Source organism: Microtus pennsylvanicus, chromosome 3, assembly GCF_037038515.1.
Source record: "Microtus pennsylvanicus isolate mMicPen1 chromosome 3, mMicPen1.hap1, whole genome shotgun sequence".
In the NCBI taxonomy this organism is placed as follows: Eukaryota; Metazoa; Chordata; class Mammalia; order Rodentia; family Cricetidae; genus Microtus; species Microtus pennsylvanicus.
The window spans coordinates 19067855-19094683 of NC_134581.1; the positions used below are offsets into that span (position 1 = coordinate 19067855).

Consider the following 26829-nt stretch of genomic DNA (forward strand, 5'->3'; position numbering starts at 1 on the left):
GGGGCTCTAAGAGAAAACCAACCTGAGGACAAAGAAAAGGAGAGGGCTAATGCAGAGCCCTTAGCCAGGCAACTGCTTAGCAGCTAGGAATCCTGGGCTTCTCCCCCACCAACTCCATGGACCACCCATCCCTGAGACATTATCTATATGAAGTCTGCTGACGTAAGCATGGACTTGTCTCACAAACTCATTATTGCGATATAGTCTAGGAAAGAAGAATTGCAATTATCAAATTTCACCAACCATACACACACATGCACACACACACACACACACACACACACACACACACAACAGAGGACAATCTTTGGGAACTAGTCCTCTCCTTCCACTATGTAGGCTCCAGGGATCAAACTCAGGTCATCAGGCTTGGCAGCAAACCCACTGCCGGAGAGCCCTCCCCCCAGGTTTATCACTAAACCTGGACCTCACCATAGGAGCTAGGCTGACTGGCCAATGAGCTCCATGGACCTGCTGGTCTCTGCTCCATGGTACTGTGGTTACAAACGCAGGCCACAGCACTGACTTTTAAACCTGAGTACTGGGGTTCTGAGCTTTGGTCCTCGTGCTTATATGGCAGGCACTTTACCAGCTGAGCTCTCTCCGCAGCTCCTACCTATATCACTCCCAACAGATAAGTTGTGTTCAGGGAACACTAAGCAAGGAAGCACCTATAGTTTGCAGTATATCATTTTGGAAAAGAAACATAAAGAAAGAACACCATTGGTCAGGGAACTGCCACCGTCACATGTGTCACAGTTGAGACTCTGTGGCTCATGCTGCTGCATTTGGAAGTGTCATCCTTGCCTAATATCTGACATTCATTAGCAAGCTCCATTTTTAATATGCTGCTGATGGAAACAAACCACAACTTTCTTCCCTCTTGAAGTAATTGGCTGTGACTCATTCATTTGCACAGGACCCCATAAAATGCTCTCTGTGTTTTGAAGAAATCAAGTGCCTGATTTAATCCACGTGTCTTCCTTTGGAGTTTTAATTATTCATTTCTCCGTGAGAGCAAAAGGTTGGGTGCCTTGGGTTATTTATAGCTGGGAGATTGTGGAGGAACACAGAGAGGAGGTGGAGAGGGAAGAGAACCAGCAGAGAACTTCCATTAAAAATACGGTGAACTCTGGCAGGAAGGCAGAGGGGCTAAAGATGAAAAAGCCAACAAGTAGAAGGGAGAGGAATCGGCACGTGGCAAAGGCAGAGAAAGATGCTGCCTAGAAAAAGGAGACACTCAGTGGTGTCAAAGAAATGGAGGAATTAGCTAGAGAGGAAAAGGAGGGAGAAGCCACAGACAGGTACCCGAGAGCATCCTTGTCTCACCTGTGGTTGCAGAGTGAGGGTACCAGTTTGGACTGGCACTTTATCTGTTGCCTTTCAACCCAGTTGTCACCTGCTTGCTTTGCAGAGGTAGGATGAGCAGATCCGCCTGAGGGGTTACTACTGTAAGAGTTTTCAGTTGGTGTGGACATGGTGTGGAATCCCCAGCCTCACGGGACTGTGTGTGACATCCTGCAAGGTGGGGTCTGTGAGCTGGGAGAGGAGCAGGAAGGAAACTGCTACATCACTTCAAGTGTCTTCCTATATAGAAATGGAAAAGCCTAGGATCTTAGTGCTAGAAAGTATGCACCGGTGTTTCTGGAACGTTCTAAAATGTACAGAGTGTCTACTTTAAAGAATTAGAGAGCTGCCAGGCTGGTGGTGAGGGAAATAGGCTACAAGAAGGTATAAGAGCCTGTCTCTCCATCATGGCTGGATGCAAACCATTGCCTACAGAAAGCCTCCTGGGTTCTAGTGTCCCTCTGACTTGTAATTCATCTGCCTGAAAGGTGTATGGTGTGTGTGTGTGTGTGTGTGTGTGTCTGTGTGTATGTGTGTGTCTGTCTGTGTTACCCAGAATATTTGTTATAGTTTGAATGTGAAATGCCCCCCAATAGGCTCATGTGTTTGAATCCACAATCTCTTAAGAGTTTAAACACTTGTTCCCCAAATTGGTGGTGCTGTTTGGAAAGGCTCTGGAACCATTAAGAAGTGGGACTTCACTGGAAGTGAAGTGTGTGGGAGACCTTCAGGCTTTACAGCCTGGCCCCTTGCCCATTCAGCGTCTGCTTGCTGAATGCATCCGCAATACAACCATCTCCCTCCCACCACTGCCACCACGTCCTGTCTGTTCTGCTGTGTTCCCTGCCGTGATGGACTCTATCCCTCTGGATCTGAGAGCCAAAATAAACCCTTTCTCCATTAAGTTGCTTTTATCAAAGTATTTTATCACAGCAACCAGGAAAGAAACTGAGTTAATATTGAAACCTGTTTTTATCAGCAGTGGAAAGGGCAGACCTCTGAGGCGTGAGATGTTCAGATAATTGTAACAGTCACTGTTACCCCAAACACAAAGGTATGCTTGGTAAGTCAGCTTCCCCACTCCTCCCCCACTGCCTGGCTTGATCCTCACAGCTACAGGTGCACAATGCTCCAACCACCAGCAGAAAAGGGGTGAGCGGAAGCGTTCCCTCGGTCCTCAGTCAGCTGCTAGGAAACTATATAACGTCGATCGAGTAATTGTAGTTGCTTCATTTTTCTTTGTGTATGTGAATAAAGACAAAGGACTATCCCAGAAAAAGAGAAGGAGGGATGGGGGGGGAGAAGTAGGGAGGGAGGGAAGAAGAAAGGAAGGGAAAGAGGGAGGGAGGGGGGAGAAAAATACTGTTTCTACAGGTTAGAAAAACAAACAAAATAAAACAATAGCTTCCAGAACCAGTGCACAGAAGGAATGAGATAAACATCAATTGCCATGTCTTTCATTTAAAGCAGGAAGCTGGAGAATTTTTTTATTGCATGCAACATGAAGATTTATTTTTTTTTTACAACAGGGAGATGGCATTCAAGATGGAATGTCTAGCATGGCCACAGGTACAGATATTTTTCAAAATTAGATGGATGGCAATAAAGTTGTCACATTTAACAGGGACTTGACGGTTAAGCTGCAGTGCAAACGCCATCCTGCAAGCATCAGAGGAAGGAACTTTTTTTTTTAGCAGCTAAGTGGCATAATGAGGGTGCTCTTTGCTAAGCAATTTGTATTTCTGGACTGACATAGTATCAAGTGAGAGCAGTAAGCAAACAACCACTCTGAAAGTGACGCTGCGAGTTTCTGTGAGTTTGCCGCCAGGTTAGAGCTAATAGGTGGGCAAGTGGTCCTCAGGGAAGCACTGTTGAGGAAGCCTGAGATACTTCACCGTGAAGAAAAGCCAGGCCTGGCTAGATCGACTCACTGACCACGGAGCAAATGCCTTTCTGAAGCGTGAGGGCGGCCTAGGTTTCTTCAGATATAAACAACAGAAATCTGCCCCTTTGTTCTCGGCAAAGAAATCTACTTGGCAGATGAGGAACAGAACGCGGAAGTCGAGAACATCGCTCAATTTGGACGACCCATTCGGCTGAACGCAAGCTCTGTGCTCCTGCCCTGGCTTTTCTGTTGCTTGTGAAACGCGCGCAAACTCACTGCTTCCTGCTGCCCTGGTCTTTAAAAAGGAAGCGGTTGGATCAGACAAAACAGCAATCCGTTTAAGATTTGTCATTTTCAAATGGTTCTGTGTCCCAGGGTTGTTCTCCATGACACTGGGCGTGGCAAAGGAGAAGTGAGAAGTAGGGACATCCAAGACTTTCCTGGGGATTCTGTGCTGCTTGGTCGTCTCTGTGACCCAAGCTGCGATGAAAATATCGACTGGGGAGGAGCGCCAGTCTTCCGGGCTCTATCTCTGTCACCAGTGGGCATTTCTAAAAGTCATGTGACCTCATACTAAGCACACCCTTTTCAGAGAGGCTACTATGAGGCATAAAATTTCAAATTCTCACAGATGTTATTTGCATGGTACTATAGCTTTCAAAGTTGGAGGTCAGCAATTTCCAGTCAGTCTGACTCTTGCTTCCCTCTCTTGCTCTCCCTGTGGTTTTGACCACTCGGAAGCTTCCGTGTCTCCTATCCCGACTTTGTGTCTAAGAGCTTTAAAACTCCAAGCTTGTTCTTCCCTTTTTGGCTTTTTTTTTATTTTGTTTTGTTTTGAATTCGGTGGTGGCTTTTGGACAATAGATCTGAGTTCCTCAAACTACAGAAATTTCTGTTTCTTACTACTTTCAAATGACCGTCTTCCATCGGTCTCTCTGCGGACCTTCTAGAATGCCTGTCAGGGGACTGGGTCTGTGTTCCGGGTTCTGAGCATTCCTCACTGTTTTAATATGTGCATCCTGTTGCTCCTGCTTTAAATGATTTCTGTCCCTTTGTCTCCGAGGCCAGTCCTCTGGTTCTTCATTGTCATTATTCTCCTGTACTTCTTCTATCACATTTAAAAATACCGTTCAACACAACCTCAGACACTTGATGAGGGCTCATCTACCTGATTGGGTGAGGCAGGTCTCTCAGTCAAAGCCAGAGCACATCAATGGCTATGCTTTCAGAACCGGTAATTACAGGAGGGTTGCCATGCACACCTGTCATTCACATGGGTTCTAGTGATTCCCAATTCTGCTCTTCACTGTTGCATGGCAACCACTTACCCACAGAACCATTTGCCAAGTACTCTTATTGTCACTGATCTTCTTGTACCTCTGCATCAGTTTGACAATGCGACATCTGTGCTAGGCATTCTGTGTGACCCTCCTCCCGTTGCTCTCCCTATTCCTCCTACCTGCCCACCTCTGACATGGAAGCTCTCCTAGACGGAAGGAAACCTCCAGGCAACAGAATCAACAGTCATTTCAGAGGACCTGAAGGAACCCACCCCTCTTCTCACTCTCCTAGAGTAACCCCGCCCCCAGGGCCAGCAGAACTGCCAGTGTCAGTGGCGCCCAAACCTTGGAGTAACTCTGCAATTACCCAGGAGAAGATCCACTGGGTCTCCACAGATCAGCCCTGGACTCTTTGTCAACAGACATTCAGAAGGTCCTTTCATTTCCCCATAGCCAGTTTCTTACTGCTGCTCTCTTTTCCTTCCTTCCTTCCTTCCTTCCTTCCTTCCTTCCTTCCTTCCTTCCTTCCTTCCTTCTTCCGCCCTTCCTTCCCTTCCTCCTCCTTCCCCTCTCTCTATTTTGTTTGTTTGTTTGTTTTGAGTCAGGTTTCACATAGCCCAGCTTGGATTGAAACTTACTAGCAAACATAAAGATGACCTTACACTTCCGATCCCACCTGCCTCCACCTCCTGAATGCGGATTACAGGTGGCCTCACTGCTCCTATGTTTATCCACTTCTGGTGACTGAGCTTCATGAATGCTAGTCAAGCATTCTGCCAAGTGGACCATATCCATAGCCCCCTTTCCTTGTTGTTTTTGTGTGTTTGTTTGTTTGTTTGGGGTTTTTATTCTTGGGGGTTGTCATTGATTTTTGGTTTGGGGGTTTTTGTTTGTTTGTTTGTGGTAGGGCCTCATATAACCAATATTAGTCTTAAACTTGGTATTAGCAAAGAATGACCTTTACCTCCTGATCCTCCTATATCCACCTCCCAAGAGCTAGGATTATAGGACCCACCACACCCAACATTCTCCACTGCTGACCTTTTGTCCTCTGGATTCCCCCACATTCCCACTTTTCACACATGTGTGTGCTTTGTTTTGGTTTGGATTTGGGGTTTGTTTGTTAGCTTGTGTTTTTTTTTACATATAAGCCTTGAACTTTCAATCTCTCATCTTCGCTATAATGATAGATATGAACCACCATGCCAGGTTTATGTGGTTTGGTGGATTGAAACCAGGGCTGTGGGAACATGAGGCAGGCATCCTCTTTACCAAACAAACTACATGCCTAGCTCAGTCTCTGAATTCTTTAGAAACTGTTTGACACAAAGTCCTGCTCTTTTTACAAACAAAAACAAAACAAAACAAAAAGCCAGGCTGGTGACTCCAGTGCCTTCCAGTGCATCAATTACTCCTGTCACGTGACTCTGAAGATGCTTCAGATGGGAGTTGGTGGTGATGCAGATTCTCTTCTAGATTGTCGTTTCCCAGAATCCTTCACCTCAACAAGCCCTTGAAAATTATAACTTAATCATTCAAAAAGAACAAAGCCCTAGTTCCTGAAATATATACTGTAGATTGTGGGTTACTCACATCCAGCACCAGCTTTGCTTTGCAAACCATGGCACTGAAGAGCAGTTAGACCTCCAGAGGATCACAGGAGTCTACCTTCAGAACCTCAGAGAATGCTATTCTTCACAGTATGCCTGCCAAGAACCAAGACCACAGCGTTCCCTCAAATCTAGCCTCTCCCTTCCAGCTGTCTTGATGGTATTAATATCTATCTTTCTCTCTCAAACCAAGGAATTGGCCAGACATGGTTCTCCTCAACTTCCTCGTTGAGTGAGATCTTAATTGAATGTGAGTTTTACTCTCCATTAAGGAAAGGAAAGCAAGTGGGATATTGATGGGAAGGCACAATGGAGGATGGCTTCTTCCATTTCAAACAACTCTTTCCTGCCTATGCATGGGTGGAAGATTAAGCATAAAGGGTGAGCATTGGTTCTGGGGATAAAAGCAGTGTGAACCGCAATTTTATTTTTTATGTTTTCTTAGCATGTGCTGATTTTATATAATAATGGGTTCCACATGGCATTGCTGTACATTTATATAACATATTTTTCGTCATATTTATTCTCCATTGCCCTCTCTTGTCTCCCTCTGCCCCTACTGATTTTCTTCCTCCTCCTATGGATTTTGGTTTGATTTGACCTTTGTTTGCTTCTGTGACCCAGTCAGGGTCATTAGGGTCTCTTACAGGAGCATAGGCACCTTCCCAATGATGACACTGCTACCACTGAAGAGAATGTCTCTCTGTCACCAACAATCACTAATTACCTATAAGTCCTTTGGGATGGATGGAGTCATGCAAACCACTCCCTAATCAGAGACAAATGGTACCTAAGCTCAGACTTACACAGGTCTTGAGCAGTGCTGACAGTTACTTTGAGCTCATGCCTTGCTGAAGACAGTCTTCCACAAACTGTGATGCTCATCTGATTCTTGCATTATTTCTGTCCTTGCTTTCACAGTGATGTCCCCTACACCTTGAAGCAGTTGCCTGTCATCATGTCTGTTTATGAGACTCAACTATATGGATATTCATGGTCAGTACAAGGAGAAGCAGATGCTGGGAGGATTCTCTCCCAATGGCCTTACTAGTTGTCCACACCATGAGACGCTGAAAGACTGAGAGTTCCTTCTTAATTCCTAGTGTCAGTAGATCCTGCACAGTACAGTCTGCTAGGTGGAGGAAGCAAAACTCTAGACATAGATATGGCCAGACATCATTTCTCTTGCCTTTCTCTGCCACATCAGGAGATCTGAAGCAAAGAGATGCCAATTTTTGCTTTCCTTGAATATCAAAGATGTTCTGTAATTGTGGTTACATGTGTCCTGAACACCAACCCATGATCAAGACAAGAAAATCATGTCCAATCACAAATCCCATCATGCACCCTCAATATCTGGACAATAAACACTTCCTTCTTTACCCTTTTCTCCCAGTTAGAAGGAGCCCAAGAAGCCAAGCATGGAGAAACACATTTGGCACCACTGAAAGTCAAAGTCATGAAATTAGGCCCTTCACAAGCATTCCCAGGCATTTTTTAGTTTACCAGTAGTATTTTCTTCCTGGAAGCCTCTCACCCAGCTGTGACTCATTTAGTATCCAGGTAATGAAATCTAGCAATAGCCGAGTTTAGGAACTAGATTAACTGCCAAGGCAGGAAAGAGGACATTTTGCAGAATTGCATTCTGACCTACTAAGAAGTCATTGTCACATGTGCATCTACCAGCCACACAGTATGCAGTTCATACATGGTGGGGACTAAGTTGGATATGGTCCTGGTAATTCAGGATTTTGTTCATTCATTACTGTGTCTACAAGTCTGTCAAAAATTTACATCATGACTACTATCCTATTTATCCTGCTTTTTCTAAATTATAGAATATTTTAAACATTTAAAAGTAGACTATTATAGGAACCCTGGGATTATAGGACGACATTAGACAAGTAGATGATCTCTAGCCTTAGTTTACACTATGATGGAATCAGACCGAATTATCAGATGGTTGGGAAAAGATGTCATGCAAAAAGAGTGACATCTTAAGGGTGGCACTGTCCTTACTGTGAAATGGTGGTCAGGGAAGAGTGAGCTACGAATAACGCGAAAGAGGCAGGTGCATGACGGTAAATAACAGGGAAAGCATCACACATGGATGACAACATCCTGAACAAGGAAAGAGGAAATACATGCAGATGCTATGAGGCGTGGAATAATTTACTCTACGATGGGAACACTGCAGTCTCTGGCCTAGGAGGCTCTCTTCTAGGTATGTGTCTGAGATGTAAAGGTAACCTTCACACATTAACATGCGCGAGCAGCCACTTTGCTCGTCATGTCTGCCGAGCGGTGCAAAGATAAAGGAATCATGGGGCTTCCACACCCGGGAGTATCACTCTCACTGGAGATAAAAGGAACACGATCATAATGACATAGATGGAGCTCAGAGAAACAAATTGGAGAATAGGCAATCTACATAAGAGACTACTCGCCACATGCTCTCATTTATATGAAGTTCTAGAAAAAGCAAAATAATTGCACACTAGAAAATATCAGGATGCCAGTTGCAATACTCTGATTCAGCACATGGTGATATGATGAGGGGAAATATACAATGTCTGCCATTTACTTCAAAATGCATCAAATATAATGACTTAATACAGAAAAGGGTAGATGATTGGGGAGAGCTGAGATAAAGCAATTAAATTAAAATCATAATGCTAGGGCCTAATTGGTAAGTTCATGGGACTTTACCATAAAACCCTTTAGACTGTTCTGATATTTAGAGTTTAATTCTTTTTTTTTCCACTCTAAACTTCTGGGCCAGACTAATGTGAGCACTGTGGTGTGATAGAGAGAGGCACAGCCCGACGGGTTTACACAGCAAATACACTTCACTCATGCGGGCATTGCTTCTACACAGCAATATTTCTTTTCCTCCCCTCAACCAGCCCCAAGGTCTCCAGTTAGTAAGTGATAAACCCCGAAGTCACACAGCACATCGTTGGTGTAAACTGAGGCAGCTCCGGCAGCCACCGAGCATCCACTGCGCTCAGAACAGCACACAGAAGAAAAAAGAGGAATGAAGCTGTTCCTGCTAGCAAGAAGCTTGCCAATAACAGTTGGGAAGATGGGCCTTACTCATGTGAGATTGCCAGAAACCAGGGGCGGAGACCAGAAGGCATACCGCGAGCATCAAATGGGATTTAAAGGCAGAAGAAGGAGACAGGCAATGGGGAGTTTCTGAGGCAAAGCAGAAAGTGTTTATCTGCTCTGTTCAGCCATGGAGCTTGGGTCACAAATGAGGAGAAGGCAATTCGAGATCACCCAGGCACAGGCTGAAGCTTATTAGATGCTAAGAAGCACTAAGCATAGTACATTAATCTAACAAATATTTATTGTCTCCCCAGGCATTAGGAATAAAAACAGGGCACACAATTTCTTGACTTTATGACTTTCCGGGGGAAACAAGAGCCAGTTCGGAAGAGACACCCAGTTGATTAGATAATGGTAAGTAACTAATGGACCAGGAGGGAAGGGTGAGCGTTAATGGAGATGGTCAAGTTTCGAAAAGTCCGATCTTCGTTGAGTTGGAAATTCTTGAGTAAAATCTTAAAGGGATGGGCGAGCAGACAGTTGGGGAGCGGGTGGAAAAACACTTCGGGCAGACAGAGTGAAAGTGTGCAGAAGCCCCAAGGCAGTGGCCTCTAGGACACACAAACACGTGAACCACGGGTAAAGCATCCCCACCTCCCTTGTTACACCTGCAAGTCTCCAAGCTGAGTATTGCAACCATCTCATCTTTCAGACAGGGGAAGCTAAAGCATAGAAGGGTGAAGAACCTTGCTTAGCTCCACCCAGAACAGACTCTGTGTGGCTACTTCAAAGCAAAGTGGTTTTAGTCTCTAATTCTAGCTTCTCTTCTCTTTACAGACAGATGTGTCAGAGGGAAGACAGAGCTGGGGTGCAGGGCAGTCTTCACAGTATGATTTGAACACACAAGCAAAGCAGATTCTGTTGGCTTCTGACTGCCAAGTGATTCCATCTGCTGGCTGGGGGGCAAGAAGGTCAAACAGGTCCACCACAGGATCTGAAGGCTGAACAGATGAGCAGTGTGATTCATCTTAATTCAGAAGAGCAGAAATAAAAACACTTTCGCAGAAGGGGCAGAGGGGAAGCCTTACCCGGTTATGACGAATGCATAAAGTCAGCACTGTGGTTATTTTAATCAATAGACCACAGATGAAATGATAAAGGCAATCTGACTGCCAACAAAAACCACAAAAACATCACAAACATGAATAGCAACTGTTTCCAGAAAAAAAACAAAATCCAAAGCTGAGACTGAGGGGAGGGCTCACTTGGTCAAGTGTTTGACATACAAGCATAAGGACCTGGGTTTAAGTCTCTAGAACACATGTTTTAAAAGAGCAAAGGTGTCTACAATGTGCTAAGTTCAGTGCTGGGAGTGGGGAGAGATAGGAGGATCGCTGGGGCTTGCTGACAGCCAGAATAACACCAGGTTCAATGAGAGTGGGGTATAATAAAGTGGAGGTGGTCGAGCAGGACAGGCAACATTTTCCTCTGGCTTCTACATATGTGCAGGGTCCCGAGCACCTGCACACAGGGGCACACAGCACACACACACACATACATGACACCCACACAGAAATAATTTTTAAAAATAAAATGAAAATCTTGAAGCACAGAAACAAACAAGGGATGTGGCTCCCTCCTGAGGAATAGCACCCAGTCCTGTGATGAACGAGCCTGAGGTTCCCTTCTCATGTCCTCATGCATGTGCACACATATACACATGCACTCCGTGCACGCATCAATATGTTCATGCACACACACAAAAGCAAAACAAAAGAACATCAACAAACCACCCTAAACTGTACTGGACTTGATGTGATGACTGAGTATTATGGTTTTCAGCATTAAAAAAAAAAAGAGAGATGCAGGTCTGAGCTGTAACCCCACCTACTCAGGAGATGAGACAAGTCACAAGTTCAAGGCCTATCTTGGCTATAGGGTGTGTCCAAAGGCAGGGTAAGTAACTTAGTAAGATACTGTCTCAAAATTAAAATAAACCAGGAAAAAAGAGGGCTAGGATACAACTCAGTGGTAGACCTTTGCCCAGACTGTGTCAGCCCTATATTCAATACCCAGTATATAAAAAACAATCCAAGCAAAATAGTGGGCCAGCATGATAGTTCAGTGGGTAAAGGCTTGTGGGAATCAGGGGTTCAAACCAATCCTAAGGACCTGCGTTCCACCCTCAGAACCCACATGGTGGAAGGAATGAACCTGTCTACCCTCCAATGTGCCCCATGGTATATGCATTCCCACAGAAATACAAAGATGATAGGCAGACAGACAGGTAGATGATAGATTAGAAAACAAATCAAAAAAATCTCATCCATACTGAGTGTAAGATTCCAAGCACTGAGTCTTGAAAGTGTCTCAGTCTACGTGAAGCAGGTGGTGGTGGTGTGTGTGGGGGTGTCTTATGCCTTTGTCCTCCTATCCACCCCACAAATTTAAAGGCTGAATCCAAGCAGATGCTATCCGTGTGGCTGTGAAGGTTATTTAGGGTACTCCAGTGTGGTTATTGGTATCACTCCTTGTGAACTCCAGTAGACCAAAGCCAACTGCATTCACATTTTTAACTTCCCATGATCATCTGCTGCTGAACAAGAGAATCACCATCTCCCTCTAGGCTTTTCCAAGTGCTTCAGTTCTCCTACCCCAGGTCATGTTGCTCTCAGTAAGATGGGTGCGCTTATCACAACACAGCTTCAACAGCAAATTATCTGCCTGCCCTGTACCCATACCACTGAGCCCATGCCCACACCACTGAGCCCGTACCCACACCACTGAGCCTGTTACCACACCACTGATCCGGTATTCACACCACTGAGCCCGTTCCCACACCACTGAGCCCGTTACCACACCACTGAGCCCGTACCCACACCACTGAGCAAGCACCTATATCTTCTTTCTCATATTTGCTCCACCCAGTCATCCCAACAGCTCACTATAGCCTTCTCTGGGGAGTCTCAGAGGCCAATGACCATGCTTTGGTCATGGGGGTTTTACTTCAAACCCCAAGGCAGAGAACCTTGTCCCTTGACTTCCACAGAGCCTCAGGCGAGGGAGAAAAAGTGACGTGGACTGAGTTTTTCATTAATGTGTTTCCAACTGTCACACCACAGGGATCTTGAAAGAAACTGAGCTCCAGTTTAAGCACGAGTGCAAAGCAGGGAAGTTCCAGCAGAAATTCCTTGACATTTCTGTGCTACATCTTACTGCAATGCATTTTTCCCAAGCTCATTCCAACAGACCACAATCAAAATGATAAGCATGTTGAGAACAGCAAATCCTGATCCAGGCCTTGCCTGTCTTCTTCCAGAAGCTCACAGTCTATGGGGAATGAAGAGGGATTGACATGCGTAAGTATACCTGCCCGGCCTGTACAAAGTCAGTCAATGACACCTGCTCGGGAAAGTCCATTCTGGTTTAAAAAACAAAACCCAACTTGGCTCAGCAGGTAAAAGCATTTTTACTTACTGGAGGCCTCCAATGCACTGAGTTTGATCCCCTGATTCCCACAAGGCAGCAGGAGAGAACGGCAGGTGATTTAGTTTGTCCTTTGACCTCCATGGGTGCATAGTGACACACATCTCAGATCAACAAGCCAACCAAGTTATTTACACATCAAAGTGTACATAAGAAACAATTATGCTTGTCAAGAAAAAAAACACGTAAGGAAAAACTACAGAAGCCAGTCTTTTCCAAAGGCCCTTTGAATAGCTGGTGATCCCTAGGGAGACAAGCTGTTGATTACACTTTTCTTACTGGAGGTGTGGTCCCTGGATTTGCAGCCTTCTACTTGTCAGAAAGGCAGGCTCTTCAGACTCCAGCCACGAGACCTGAGAACTTGCTTGTTTATAAGCGTCCCACGTACCTCTTAGGGTTGAAGAAGCACCGAGTTAATGAATGAGCTATGGGTTCTGGATGAAGCCTGTGTGTTTACTCATCTGTAGTGGATGTACACATGAAGAGCTTCTGTGTATGATGACCATGTGTGTGCCCACACATCACTCTTAGAAGCACATGTCACAACATAGCCAGTACATAGGATGTCATGGCTTCTACTGTAGGGAAACTCTACAGTTAAAGAAGTCAGAGGTATCAGGGCCACGTGTTACAGGGAATAATTTTACAGCCTGGAGTAATGCTTGCCTGTTGGGAAGTTTTGGGGTGCTAGTCTCATTGTCTTTTCACAAAGCCTGCAAGACTCACACTAATTCATTCTTAGGGACCATGTGAATGAGGTTCAGATCTCCTTTCTTCCATGACTGAGACAGCTGGCATGTGATGATATTTATAGCCAAGGGCCCTTTCTCTGCTCTTCATCAAATGCTTCTGGGTACCAGTCTTTCTCCTGCCCCACAGCATCCCACCGTGGATGAGAAGATGGCAGTGACCAGACCTCCAACAGGTGTGTCGTCATCCCTCCATTGGCAAGACATCCTAAGGCTACTTCTTTAGTGTATTTTCTAAGTGGCAAGATGAAATTAAAATTCAGCTGATGTCTTTCTCTTCCATCCGTTGTCACCTGAGAAAGTTGAAAGTTGCTTGATGGAAGGGAACAATATGGGTCCTGATTAAACAGGGGCAGCTGTTGACAGCTGGGGTTGTGGAAGGAGATGCAAAAACACTCCAGTCCCAGCATTTTAATTGCAATATGGTAACCATCAGAAGATGCCTGAGAATACTTAACCTAAACAAGCACAAGAGGAGAGGGGTGAGGGGCAGGTTGACCCTGATTAAATTGGGTCTTGTGATATAAATGATATCCCCCCCCCATCTCTGAATGGCACCTCTCTCTCTTCCTGCCTTGTATGTCTTTCCTTAGGAAGGTCCTACCTGCTCTGGGCAATTTTAAGAAAGAAACAGGGCAAACAGATAATAAGCATATGTAAAATTTATCATTTTTATTAGATCATAATTCAGCAATAAAGGTGGTATTTTTCATATAAATTCTTTTTTAATTTAGAAAAGTTACAGAAAAGAAAATAAAAATTAAGCTCATAAATAATGGCTGTCAATATTTCCTGGTGTATGTGTGTTTACAAAGAGGAGACAAACAGAGAGACAAACTGAGTGCTGTACCTTGTCGTCTTCTACTTTGTAATGCACGCTTAGCATTTACTGTGAAGGAGCTTAACAGTCTAATGGGAAATAGCCCTGTCCTGGCAGTTTTTAAAGGCAAGCACTCATGTCATCTTCTGAGACAGTCTAAAGAAAATGCACAATTCCCTGAACTAAAGCACTCCTGGCAGTTTGGGGCAAACAGTTCTAAAAGATGACAGATGGGAAAGGAAAAGCAAGAGCAGCTAGAGGTGTAAGCAGCACTGAGGGGCTTCAAGTCGTCAAGCTGACAACGAGTGGAAATCGACAGTGGTTCACCATGGAAGCAAAATGAATACTGCATGCCCAATCGAACTGCAAACCTGTAGATTCCATCTTGGGGAATCCAAGAGCTGCCTCAAATTCTTTCTGTCTCCGTGTTAGCAATAAGAGTCATTCCTGTTGGAATGGCGATTTTTGGAGCCCTTAACATGGTCTTCCTCCTTCTTCCCACCAAAAGGAACTCCTCTCCTCCCCGTCCTCTGTAGCCTACCAGGCCCCAGAGATGAGCAAGGGCTGTCTCTTCTCCAGCTGGCACAGAACAGACCGGCACCCAGCTCCGCTGTGCTGACCATGAAGCAGATCTTCCACTGACTGCAGTCCCTGGTCACTGATAATGCGGTAGCTGTGCTGCAGTCGCTCCATTGTATCGAGCCATTGAGGTGATTTGTCAAGTTGGCACGACCTGATGGCTAACAAAGCCATCAAAATGAATCAATGCTGAATTTAGATTATGAGATGCTATACCCAGCACCAAGACAGCCATCTGCTGCACACCTTCCTCTCACCTGTCTACCTGAGGTACAGAAGATAGGAAGAAAAGCATTCCACAGAGGCCACTGTCTGACCCAGTGACATCTGCCGTGGCTAGTAAGAATAGGAAGCCAAAGAATTACCTCAGTGGGGAGAAAAATATTTTTCAGATAGTTTGAGGGATGGAGGGATTAAGTAGAAGTAATTCATCATCATTTCTAGAAACATAAAATCCAACAGGAAACAAAAAGACGTAAGACTATGAAGCTGGGATGATTGGCTCTGCGGTAGAGCGCTTGCTGTTCAAGCATTAGGACCTAAGTTCGCGTCCCTAGCACCCATGTAAATACTCAGGCATGGCTCTGCATTCTTGCAGTATTAATGCTGGGTGGAGGAGTGGCAGGAGGCTCATTGGGGCTCAACGCCTACCAACCTAGTTCCAAGATTAGTGTGAGACTTTCTCTTAAGGAATAAGGCAGAGAATGACAAAGCAAGATTCCTAATGTCCCCCTGGTCTCCACATGTATACCTGCAAATACATGTGCAAACATACCCTCCAACATGCATGCATATACAAAAAGATGGGGCACTTCTAACAACTGTGTGACTTTGGAGAGGCCATTTGTCTCTCTGGACCTTAACATCATCATCTGTCAAATGGGATGGAAATCAGTACCTTCCTCACTGAAATGCTCTCGGAATATAAAATCAAGCCCAATGCCTGACCAGTGTGATTGCTGACTAAGTAGGGGTCACTCTTGTCTTTACCTATTCACAGGGGGTGTGACCATCATCCCCTTCCTTCTATTTAGGGAACTAGCACCCTCCCTGGTCATAAGAACTCATACTGCATAAAGAACACACATTACACAGTAGTTACTGGAGATGAAAAATCCCGAACCAAACGCTCTGGATGCACAATTGCTGAAGACCTCAGTTTCCTCACATGCAACACTTAGGTAATAATCTCTTCCTTGGAAGGATTCGTGAGTGCAGCATGTATCTCTGCCTCAGTCTCCCCATTTTTATTAGGAAGATCAGCACAGAAGGCATCATGGAACCTGTTCAACACTAGTTTATTATCTGTAGGTTCTACAGGCTCTGAAATTCAAAGAGGTGCTCACAGCACATGGAGCCAGATGTGTCCGCAAGAAGTATACCGTACCGTCTTGAAATCAGAGAGCTCAAAAACCTCATTTCCTAGAACCTCAACGTCATCTCCATTACTATCTATACCTTTTCCAGCATAATGAAAGCCTCAGTTTTATGTTTTGTGGCCCCCGGGAGCTAAGGGTCTGAGTGTTTACTGAGAATTAACTAAATAATGAGCAAGGAGCATCATTGGAGACTGGGTTCCCACAGTTTCACTGTATGTGGCACCCCCAGACCACAGAAAGACAGACTCCCCTCAGGATCTTGAGAAATATTCAAGGAACCCCATGTGTGACCCAGCAGTGTCCTCCTTTCCCTTCCTCTTCCCTTGTTTTAAGGAGGAGGAATAGGACAGAAAGTGTAAAATCCTGCTTACAACTGCAACCACCCAAGACGTAAGGAGAGAAGCAACAGCCACCGTTGGTGCAGAATTGTCTGTATTCTGTCAATCATGTTTTAAATAAACACTGATTGGCCAGTGGCCAGGCAGGAAGTTTAGACAGGACAACCAGACAAGAAGTAGAGGCAGGGCAATGAGAAAAGGAGTATTCTGGGAAGAAAGAAGCTTCCTCCGAATCCTGCCCAGACCACCAAAGAAGCAGGATGTGACTTGTCCTGCTGAAAAAGGTACTGAGCCATTTGGCTAACATATACTAGAATAATGGGCTAACGTAAGTTATAGGAGTTAATAAGAAGCCTGAGCTAATGGGCCAATCAGTCATAACTAACACAGAATCTCTGTGTGATTCTTTTGGGGCTAAATGGCTGTGGGAACTGGGCAGGACAAAAACCCCAACAAGCAGGCCCTCTTGTTACACACAGTTCTCTATTACACATTTTTTACTGCGGACTCCAAGGAAGGGCAGATATTCAAAGAGAGTTCAAAGAGAAACTGTGATAGAAGCTGTCTCTCTTCTCCCCAGTTCTGCTGACTCCCTTGATTTTCAACAGTGCAGAGCCTTGGTCAGCTGGTGTTTCCTGGGGTCTTTCTCAAGTCTTCTGAGAAAAAGAAGAGTTTAGTAGATGGTGTGTTTCAGCAAGAGAAAACAGGACAAAGGGCTTGTAAATGTACACCGGGAAGCCCAAGACCTAGAAAATCTCCATTTCTGTGTCTTCCTCTTTCTCCCCAAAGACCTGACTGCTTCCAAGACTCCCTTACAGTTCATCATGGAGGAGCTGTTCTTTCTGTTCTCCATGCTGGAACTGTGTTCTGACCCTCCCTGATATACTTCATGAACGTAGGGAAAAACTGACCTCCCTGTCTGGAGACTCCAAAGCTGCCACAGTGTGGGGAGATGCCATTCAAACAGTAAGTCGGATATAGGAAGGACTTAATGAGACTCTGTGAGCAAGATGATGAACAGAGCTGCTGTCCTTGGCCCTGCAGCCACCATCTCAATGGGATGCCCTTGGAGTTGCACAGGCAGTACCCTTGCAACCGTACATGGCAGCCCTTCCTTCAGTGAACTGTTCATTCATGCACAGTCTTACGTAGTATATTCCAGGCACCATGCCTTGACATGCCTCAGTAAAAAGCCTTCATGAATTATTCATCCAGAAATGTATTTAAAAATTCTAGGATTATCAAGACACCTGTCATGAATCTGCATTTTCTGTCTCCAAATTAATTGCTCATGTACCAGTTATCCAGCTCGCCCACCACTGAGCCTGAATTCCAGAATCTCTGTTCTCAGTACACCCTTCTTCCCCAGCACCCAACACAGAACGAGCAGGGCACAGTTTGTTCACAAACGCTCTAACAATGCTGAGCACCAGACTTCTTTCCTGGAGGCATGGCAGAACCACACTGGGCACATAACCTCCAAGAAAGTGAGACAAAGAGATGGCTGGGTGAATGAAGGCATCACTCCGCAAGCATGAGGGACTGAGTTCAAATCGCCAGCACGTATGTAAAAGGCTAGCACCGGGAGAGGAGGAGACAGGAGAACATGGGGTGCAGGATTGCTGGCAGCCAATTCAGTGAGCTTTCATTTTCAATGAAAGACCTTTCCTTGTCCCCCCCAAAAAATGAAGGTGGAGAGAAATTGGGAACAAATCAGACATTGACATGATACTCTACATGAGTATGCCCAGATTAATACACATACATGCACACACATACCCCAACACACTAAAACAAAAAAGTTTTAAACATTATTTTTTTTAAAAAGTATCATTGGTTTTTGTCTATTTTCACAGCTGAATCCAAAGCCCCTAGGAGAAGTGCCTGGCACACAGTAGGTGCTCAATAAATGGTCATGGAATGAATGAAAAGCTGGAGCCCTAGAGACTTAGTAGGAAGATATTTCAGGTGTCTGAAATACGGTCTTCTAGTCTTACTGAAAGAAAGCATTCCAAGATACAGAACCTCCTCACCCAGTACCAAGCATTCAGTGAGGTGAATACGTTTCATATGCATGTGTATTGTATATGTATTTATACACATTTACATAATTATATATGCATACATACTGTATGTGTATATAGTATATTATATTGTAAATGTACATATATTATATGCATTATATATAATTACATATGTAAGCCATTGAGGAGTCTAAATCGAGACATGGTACCTATTTTCTCACCACAGATAAGAGCACACTGTGTGACAGTGATACCTCTCATCAAGAGCCTTCTGTGCTTTTCAACACCTAATGCATCATCTATAACCACAAAGGACCAGGGCCAGGGATATTAAGTAACTCATCCACTCACTCTAAGCAGGAAGTGACTAAGCTGAGCCATCTGACCCATACATTCACACTGTGTATGTGGTAAGGCACAGATACTCTCATACCTTGTCACATACATGCACAGTGCCCACCTTCAACTATGGCTCAGAGTATCCCCACTGAAAATGTCTTGAGAAGGTTTTTCTAGGTAAAGCTGTGCATGTAGCCCAGGTGGCAGAGGACATGAAGGCCTGGGTTACATCATCAGCACTGTGCAAATAGGAAAGGGAAGCAAGATAATCAGGGTTCAAGGTCATCCTAAGCTAATAGGAAGTTCAAGACCAGCCTGGGCTACGTGAGACCATGGTTCAAAAAAGAAATGAAGAGGGGGGACATTTTTCCAATGATTCTTACTTATTCCAAAAGATCCACTCCTAAAATAAACCCCATGAATTTATCCGTTATAGGACCAGTGAGATTGTGACTTACAATGCAGTCCTGATGACCTAACTTTGATCCCCAAAACTCACATAAAGATGAAAAGAAAGGCAAAGTTGTGGTCTGACCTCCACACAAACACCACGCTGTATATCTCCTGCCACCATACACATATACAATAATAATAATAATAATTAATAAATTCAATTTTTTTCTTTTTCTTTTTTTGGTTTTTTTAAATTATTTATTTATTTATTAAAGATTTCTGTCTCCTCCCCGCCACTGCCTCCCATTTCCCTCCCCCTCCCCCAATCAACTCCCCCCTCTCTCATCAGCCTGAAGAGCAGTCAGGGTTCCCTGCCCTGTGGGGAGTCCAAGGACCTCCCACCTCCTTCCAGGTTTAGTGAGGTGAGCATCCAAACTGCGTAGACTCCCACAAAGCCAGTACGTGCAGTAAGATCAAAACCCAGTGCCATTGTTCTTGACTTCTCAGCAGTCCTCATTGTCCACTATGTTCAGCTAGTCCGGTTTTATCCCATGCTTTTTCAGACGCAGTCCAGCTGGCCTTGGTGAGTTCCTGATAGAACATCCCCATTGTCTCAGTGTGTGGGTGCACCCCTCGCGGTCCTGAGTTCCTTGCTCGTGCTCTCTCTCCTGAGTGAGGTAAGCCAGACCCAAAAAGAGGAACATGGGATGTACTCACTCATAATTGGTTTCCAGCCATAAAAAAAGGACATTGCGCCTATAATTCGTGATCCTAGAGAAGCTAAATAAGAAGGTGAACCCAAAGAAAAACATATAGTCATCCTCCTGGATATTAACCTTCATCAGGCGATGAAAGGAGACAGAGACAGAGTTCCACACTGGAGCACCAAACTGAAATCCCAAGGTCCAAATCAGGAGCAGAAGGAGATTAAATTCAATTTTAAAATGTCCATTATCAGTTGGGAGGTAGTGGCACATGTCTTTAATCCCAGCACTCCAGAGGCAGAGGCAGGCAGATCTCTGTGAGTTTGAGGTCAGTCTGGTCTACAAGAGCTAGTTCTAGGACAGGCTCCAAAGCTACAGAGAAACCCTGTATCAAAAAAAAAAATGTCTATTATCATCATGCCTTGATGACGGCACCCAGGTATGATCACTTTTGGTATGATCATGAAACTTCATAGCCAATATGCTTTTTGGATAAAATATGCCAATGGCCTTTTCTAGCCTTGTTCGTCCTGGGCTTATTAAACTGTGCAACCTCCACAGCTGATCTCTGACCAATCCCGTAGGCTAATTGTCTGCCAAGAGTCGCCCAGGTGATGGATGTCACCATGAAGAGCCCATGCACACAGAATGCAGTGGGCTGCTGCTGAGCTGTTCACATCCTTTTGCCTAATGGAAAGTAGATGCCTCCCTGGGTTCAGACATAAGGGCTAGTACTGGGCCACACGGCTGCTCCAAGTCCCTCTCCGAGGCAGATGTCAGGGTCTGGAGCAAGCCTTACTGAAGGGACAATACATCATAGTTTCAAGGCACTAACCCTCTTGCACATAACGCATGGACTGTACAGAATCAAGTACCCTAAGGAAAGCCAGCCCAGTCCTCCTAAGGAAGGGGACATCCCAATCTGTCAACTTTCTGAGCCTAGCACAACCTGTCTCCCTTTCCTCTATGCTTGTTAACCTCCCAGGATGGCTTTCAGAAGCTGTGTTGATGCCATATGCTCACGCCGCTGAAGCATTTTACTGCCTGAGCAGAGGCACTTAGCCCAGAGACAAGCACACTGCTCTCATAGTCGGCTGGCTCTTAATACTTCCTTAGGAGGCTCCAGGCTTCAAAGAGAAAGTGCTGGAGAGATTTGGGAGGGTGCCAGCCAGGCAAAGGCTTCCTAGTGACACACACCAGGATCTCAGCCAGCCAGGAAGAGGGGCCTAAGTCATTAGCAGCAGAATTTTGGTATAAAGGAAAACAAAATGGAACACAAGTTAAAATATATTTCTACACCTTTCTTTGGATGGCAGATGTCCATGTGGGCCATGTGACTGAGTCTCCTTTTGTTGCGGTGAGGCTGGGACATGGAAAAGTCTGCGAACTCGGGATGCTGCTATCACTGAGTGAGAGCATGGGGGGAAAGGCCTGCTACTCGCAACAAATGCATTAGAGGCCAGGGATGGTGTCACAGGCATCCTGCGATGCTCAGGGAAGTCTCCAATAGTGAACAGTTCTGGGACCTGACGTGTAAGAGTGCTGAACCCCAAAATACATTACTGTGTAAAGCAGGGCACTGTTCTGGCCTGCAGCTGCAGCACTCAGAGGTGTGCACTGGGAGGAAAGAGTCCTCCAGGCTGGCTTTGAATTTTGAATGTAAAATGTCCTGATGCAGCAGCCATGGGAGCTGGCTTCAGGGAGCTTGTTTGTCCCTTGGTCAAATGCAAACCTAACTAATTACTTTTCTTCTAAAAAAAACCCAAACCACACACACACACACACACACACACAAACACACACACACACACACACACACACACTTTTTCCCAGAGAAATAGACTGTCTTCTTGGGCAATTGGAGGAAACTGATGGTTGACTTGAGTGTGCCTAGACCTGTTATCTCTCTTTGTGGAGGGTTCTTTGGCCCCAGCAAGAGGAGCCCCAGCATTGTGTACTTATGGCCTCCAGTGACCTGTTTTAATGACTCTTTCCCCTTTCCTTAGTCTAAGCACCACACTCTTGGGTCCAGGTATGAAATCTGCAAAGGCCAGGTGTTATCCCAGCTCTGGTCTGAGCAAGGTGGAAAAGACCATAATCCGTGCTGCATGGGCGCTTCTCTAGCTCCTGGATCCTGAGGGGCTGTGCTCTCTCCTTTGCTCCAAAGTTGGGCAAAATTAGTCCAGACTCAGGCACAGGTGCCTGTGGTCTGGTACGTGCCCCATCCCACACCTCCAGCCTCCAGAGCCCTGTTCTTAGAATATCCAAGAGCTCCCTTCTCTCCAAGCCCCAGGGACTTCCTGGCCTACTGGTTTCCCTGCTGGTTTCAAAGGCACCCCGGGGGCTAGAAGCACCACAGAGCATGAAGAGCCCTGCCCATGGCCTCAGAAGGCCTCCAAGCCAAAGAGCCAGAAGATGCCTTGGAAACTATCTAGTTTGATTTCCCCCTCGTGGGTAAAGAGGAGCCCACAAGGAGGCAGGTCAAGAGGATCCCTAGCCCACAGAGCTCCTGTGTGCTCGTCAGCAGTGCTGCCCACCTGCGTGGGGCAACCCTGAACCACGTCAATTTCCTGTGGAGTCTAAGTGTCCCAGACACTTAGGACAGCAAACAGGACACCTGTGCGCTAAGAAAACATGTTAGTTATTTAAATTACTGGCACAAGCAACTTAAGGAAGGACAGATTTATTTTGGATCGTGAGTTAGGACGGAATACAGTCCCATCATGGCTCGAAGGTGTGGAGACGGGCACAGGAGACAGCTGATCACCTTGTATCCAGAGGCAGGAATAAGAAGAAGGATGGGACTTGGAGCTGGGCCACTCCCATTTCCTTCAGAGAGGCTCGACCTCCTGAAGTTTCTAACAGGGCACCACCAAGTGACCAAGTGCTCAAACAAAGGCATCTACGGGAGACATTTCACACTGCAACATTGTCATTTGTTCAAAATGACAAGAATGACTTGGCATAGAGCTGGGTTCACACTAATAATCTTCTAATACAGACATTAGCCACGTATGGACAAGAAATAGTACCCAAAGCTTTCCATCTTTGTTGGTCCAAAAGCCTGTGCTGCACCCTTCATTGTTAGCAATCTCCATTGTTGCCTCCTTAATGATGGAGGGGGTGAGCTTGCCATGGCTGTGGATTCCTTAGGGACCTTTTACACAGTGCTGGTTACCCAGAAAACATAACACCTGCAAAGTGGCAAAAAGATTCTGGTTGCTGGGGCAAGGGAATCCAATCATCTAGTTCACGATCAATGCTTTAAAAACACAAGGTCAAATCACACAAGATTTTTTTTTTTCTGAAACTGTGAAAAGCCAGTATGGCCCGGCTGTGGGAGAACAGAGCCTCATTTAAAAGAAATCTATTCAGCTCCCTGTCCACTGGAGTGTTTTATTATATGTAGCTTTTGTGATGAAAAACTTTGGCATATTATTAAGGACAAATCCGACTAGGATTTGAGTAGCTTTGCATCCTAAACTTAGGTGGCAGGAGCTCTTCTCAGGCGTCTTGCAGGTAATCCCTCACCCACCCTGTTTTCTGCAGGCCTCCTTATATTCTCTCTCCTCTCTCCCTTTCTCTTTCCCTTTCTCTCTCTCCCTTTCTCTCTCCTCTCTCCCTTTCTCTCTCCCTTTCTCTCTCTCCCTTTCTCTCTCTCCCTTTCTCTCTCTCCCTTTCTCTCTCTCCCTTTCTCTCTCTTCTCTCTCTCTCTCTCTCTCTCTCTCTCTCTCTCTCTCTCTCTCTCTCTCTTTCTCCAGTGTTTCTCTGTGTAGCCTTATCTGTCCCAGACTCTCTGTAGACCAGGCTGGCCTCAAACTCACAGAGTTCTGCTTGCCTCTGCCTCCCAAGATTAAAGGCATATGCCACCATGCCCTCGTGCCCCTTTATATCCTCACCTCATAAGAGGTTTCAGACCCTATCTGTGGACTTCTACCTGCAAACTACGCTGACCAGGACTTCCTTCTCTTCCTTCTAGGATCAACTTTCTAATTGTTAAGTATCAGAACAATTTTTTTTATAAAGGGCCAGATAATTTGTTCTGGGGCTTTGAGAGTAATACGGTCTCCATGAAAAAGGCAGCCCCACATGATATAGAATCTGTGGGTGCAGGTGGAGGCAGACAAGCCTAGGCAGGGAAACTTGTGTGCAGAGCGTTGAGTGTCCCAGTGTTAGCAGACAGCCACCTTGCACTGTGGAAAGGGGTTTGCTCAAAATGACATGTACTAGTGTCGCACTGATAAACTCAGAGTGCAGACAGCATTAGCCATGTGTGGAAAACAAACCATGCCTGAATGTCTGCTGTCTTTTCAAAACAGTATTTTCAGCTCAGGACACCTGAAGAAAAGGGAAAGGGAAAGCTTTTTCTTCAGCTACCACTGTTGAAGGGTTGAGAACAGAAACGGGATACCCTCCTGCATGGGTCCAGCAAACGTCCCAGGGCCTGCTCCACATTCTTAAACCCTTGGTTTCTGAGAAGGATGGGGATCAAGCTGCTGAGTTTCCAGTAAGAGCTGTGGGGGAGCTGATCAGGAGCAGGAAGAGGTACTTGGGCAGGAGGGGGTTTATCTCAGAGGTAGTGAATTTGCCCAGAATTTTCAAGGCCATGGATTTAATCCCCAGCACTTAAACAAACCTAGGCTAGAGGTATGACTGTGTTCACTGGACTGCTTTCTTTCTTTTTTGTTTTGTTTTTTTTCCCTTAAACTATTTAATCTGTTGGTTTTTTTTAACATTGGCCTAGCAAGTAGAAAACCTAATTTTATTAAAATTTGGTTGTATTCCATATGATTTTTAATTATTATGTTCTTGGTTTCTGTCATTCACAAAATAGTCATTTGATGGTTTTTGATTAGCTGGCTAGGTTTGGCTTTTTTACTATTACCTCTGAAGGTTTTGCATGAGGTTATAATAATATAATGTGTAATAGGTCTGACATTATTTAATCGAGAATATTTTTTAATTGATCATATATGTATTTCATTAAATTCTCTGTATTCTTTTAAAAATCCCATAGTTTAAAGATTTCTTAGAATTTCTATTAAATCACTTCTAATCAAATTGGGAACAAAAGTCAATTTATTCTGCTGACCCAATATTTAATTTTATTGTTTTGTTGGGGGGTTTTTTGGGTTTTTTCGAGACAGGGTTTCTCTGTGGTTTTGGAGTCTGTCCTGGAACTAGCTCTTGTAGACCAGGCTGGTCTCGAACTCACAGAGATCCGCCTGCCTCTGCCTCCCAAGTGCTGGGATTAAAGGCATGTGCCACCACCGCCCGGCTCCAATATTTAATTTTATTTATCATTTTATTCTTTGCCTAATACATCTTCACAATTGAGGATAAATGTTTAATTTATTTATTTCAAGATGCAAAAGAGTCCATGCTTGTATCCTGGTTTAATTTTTGTTATTGTTTGTTTGTTTTGTGAGACTGGACCTCCATCTGTAGACTAGGCTGGCCTTGAACTCATCAACTTAACTCATCTTTACTCTGCCACATCACTTTAATCCAAATAATTCCCCTTCACCATAGGAAGGAGCGTGGTCTTCAAATTGCCATTTAATGACCCCCATCCTAACACATGATGGGGTACATACATCACCAAAGACCTCATCCCCCTTCCTTCCTCTACGGGGCCACCTTTGCAACCAGGTCTCACTTGAGAAAGCAAAATCTAGACAGACTCTAGGAATCACGCAGTGTTCTTAGACTGACAGGCATCTTTCCTAACGCAGCAGACACACACACCCACAGTGGGCACACACATCATAGGCGGTGTGATGTCATGAACTTTTCAATAATCAATGGAAGCAGAGCAGTGAGAACATTTACATTCTAAGCAGCCAGCAAATATTTGATCAAGGGATTATTTCCTTTGCTTCAGAGCAAAAATCCAAAGGTCATGAGCAGAAGAGACCCCCCAACCACCCTCCATCTCCCCGCAACGCTAAGGTAAGGCTAAGACATCTAAGCATCACACGGAACAATCACAGGGAAATGCTAGCCTCAGAGGGAATAAACTTAGAAGCATCAGCTCCCATAGTGAGGCTGATAACACAGCGCCTCAGCTGGATTCCATATAAGCACTTCCACGGAAAGAGATGCAGACACAGGGCTAGGACCAGCGCTCATCAGCACAGGGTGTTTCCCAGGGTGCACACTTTTGTTGCATATTTATTTAATGTTCTGTCTTCGGTATAATAGAAGATTTGCACGTCAGTGCCCCCTGTCCACATTATATACCCATCTCATCCGAGGCAAAAGCATATTTGACAGTTATATCTGGAGGTATCAGTTTGTCATTCCCACCGCATTTTGTCAGGTTCTCAGGTATATGACAAAGCATGCTGATGACCCAGATGCGCGGACAGTACGGCATACTTTCTCCTCTTTGGGCATCCGCTTACTGTACGGGTGTTACAGCAGCATTAAGATAGCCGTCTATGAGTGAGGGATGTTGAAAAACCACAATTTGAATTGGCTTCAGTTACACGTCCACTATGAAAACCACAAATGCAGATTAAATGTACCTGTCAGCAGACATGTAAAACTGTAGACTTTTCCTGACCTACAGAGTTAGGCAATGCAAGTGACAAGGCAATTGAAGCTTTTCAATGCCAAAGTGCTGCAATAAAGAAGAAACAGAAGTAAAGGGTATAGCTTAGAGACACTGCACTCGCCTAACATGTAAGAGGTTCTAGGTTTGAGTGCTAACACTGAAAAAAAAATCCAATGCCATGCCAAGCACAAACTAACCCAAACCTTAACTTCCAGGCTCCCTGGGCTCTAATTGGTCAGATTCAGCTTTGAGAGCTTTGGTTACCTAAAAATCTGACAGAAATTAC

General features: G+C 45.0%; 1 protein-coding gene across 4 annotated transcripts in view; it reads right to left on the bottom strand.

The window, feature by feature from the left end:
- Positions 1-26829, bottom strand: part of Cpne4 (copine 4) — a 457031-nt gene that overhangs the window by 407044 nt on the left and 23158 nt on the right. The gene's annotated exons all lie outside the window — the stretch shown is intronic.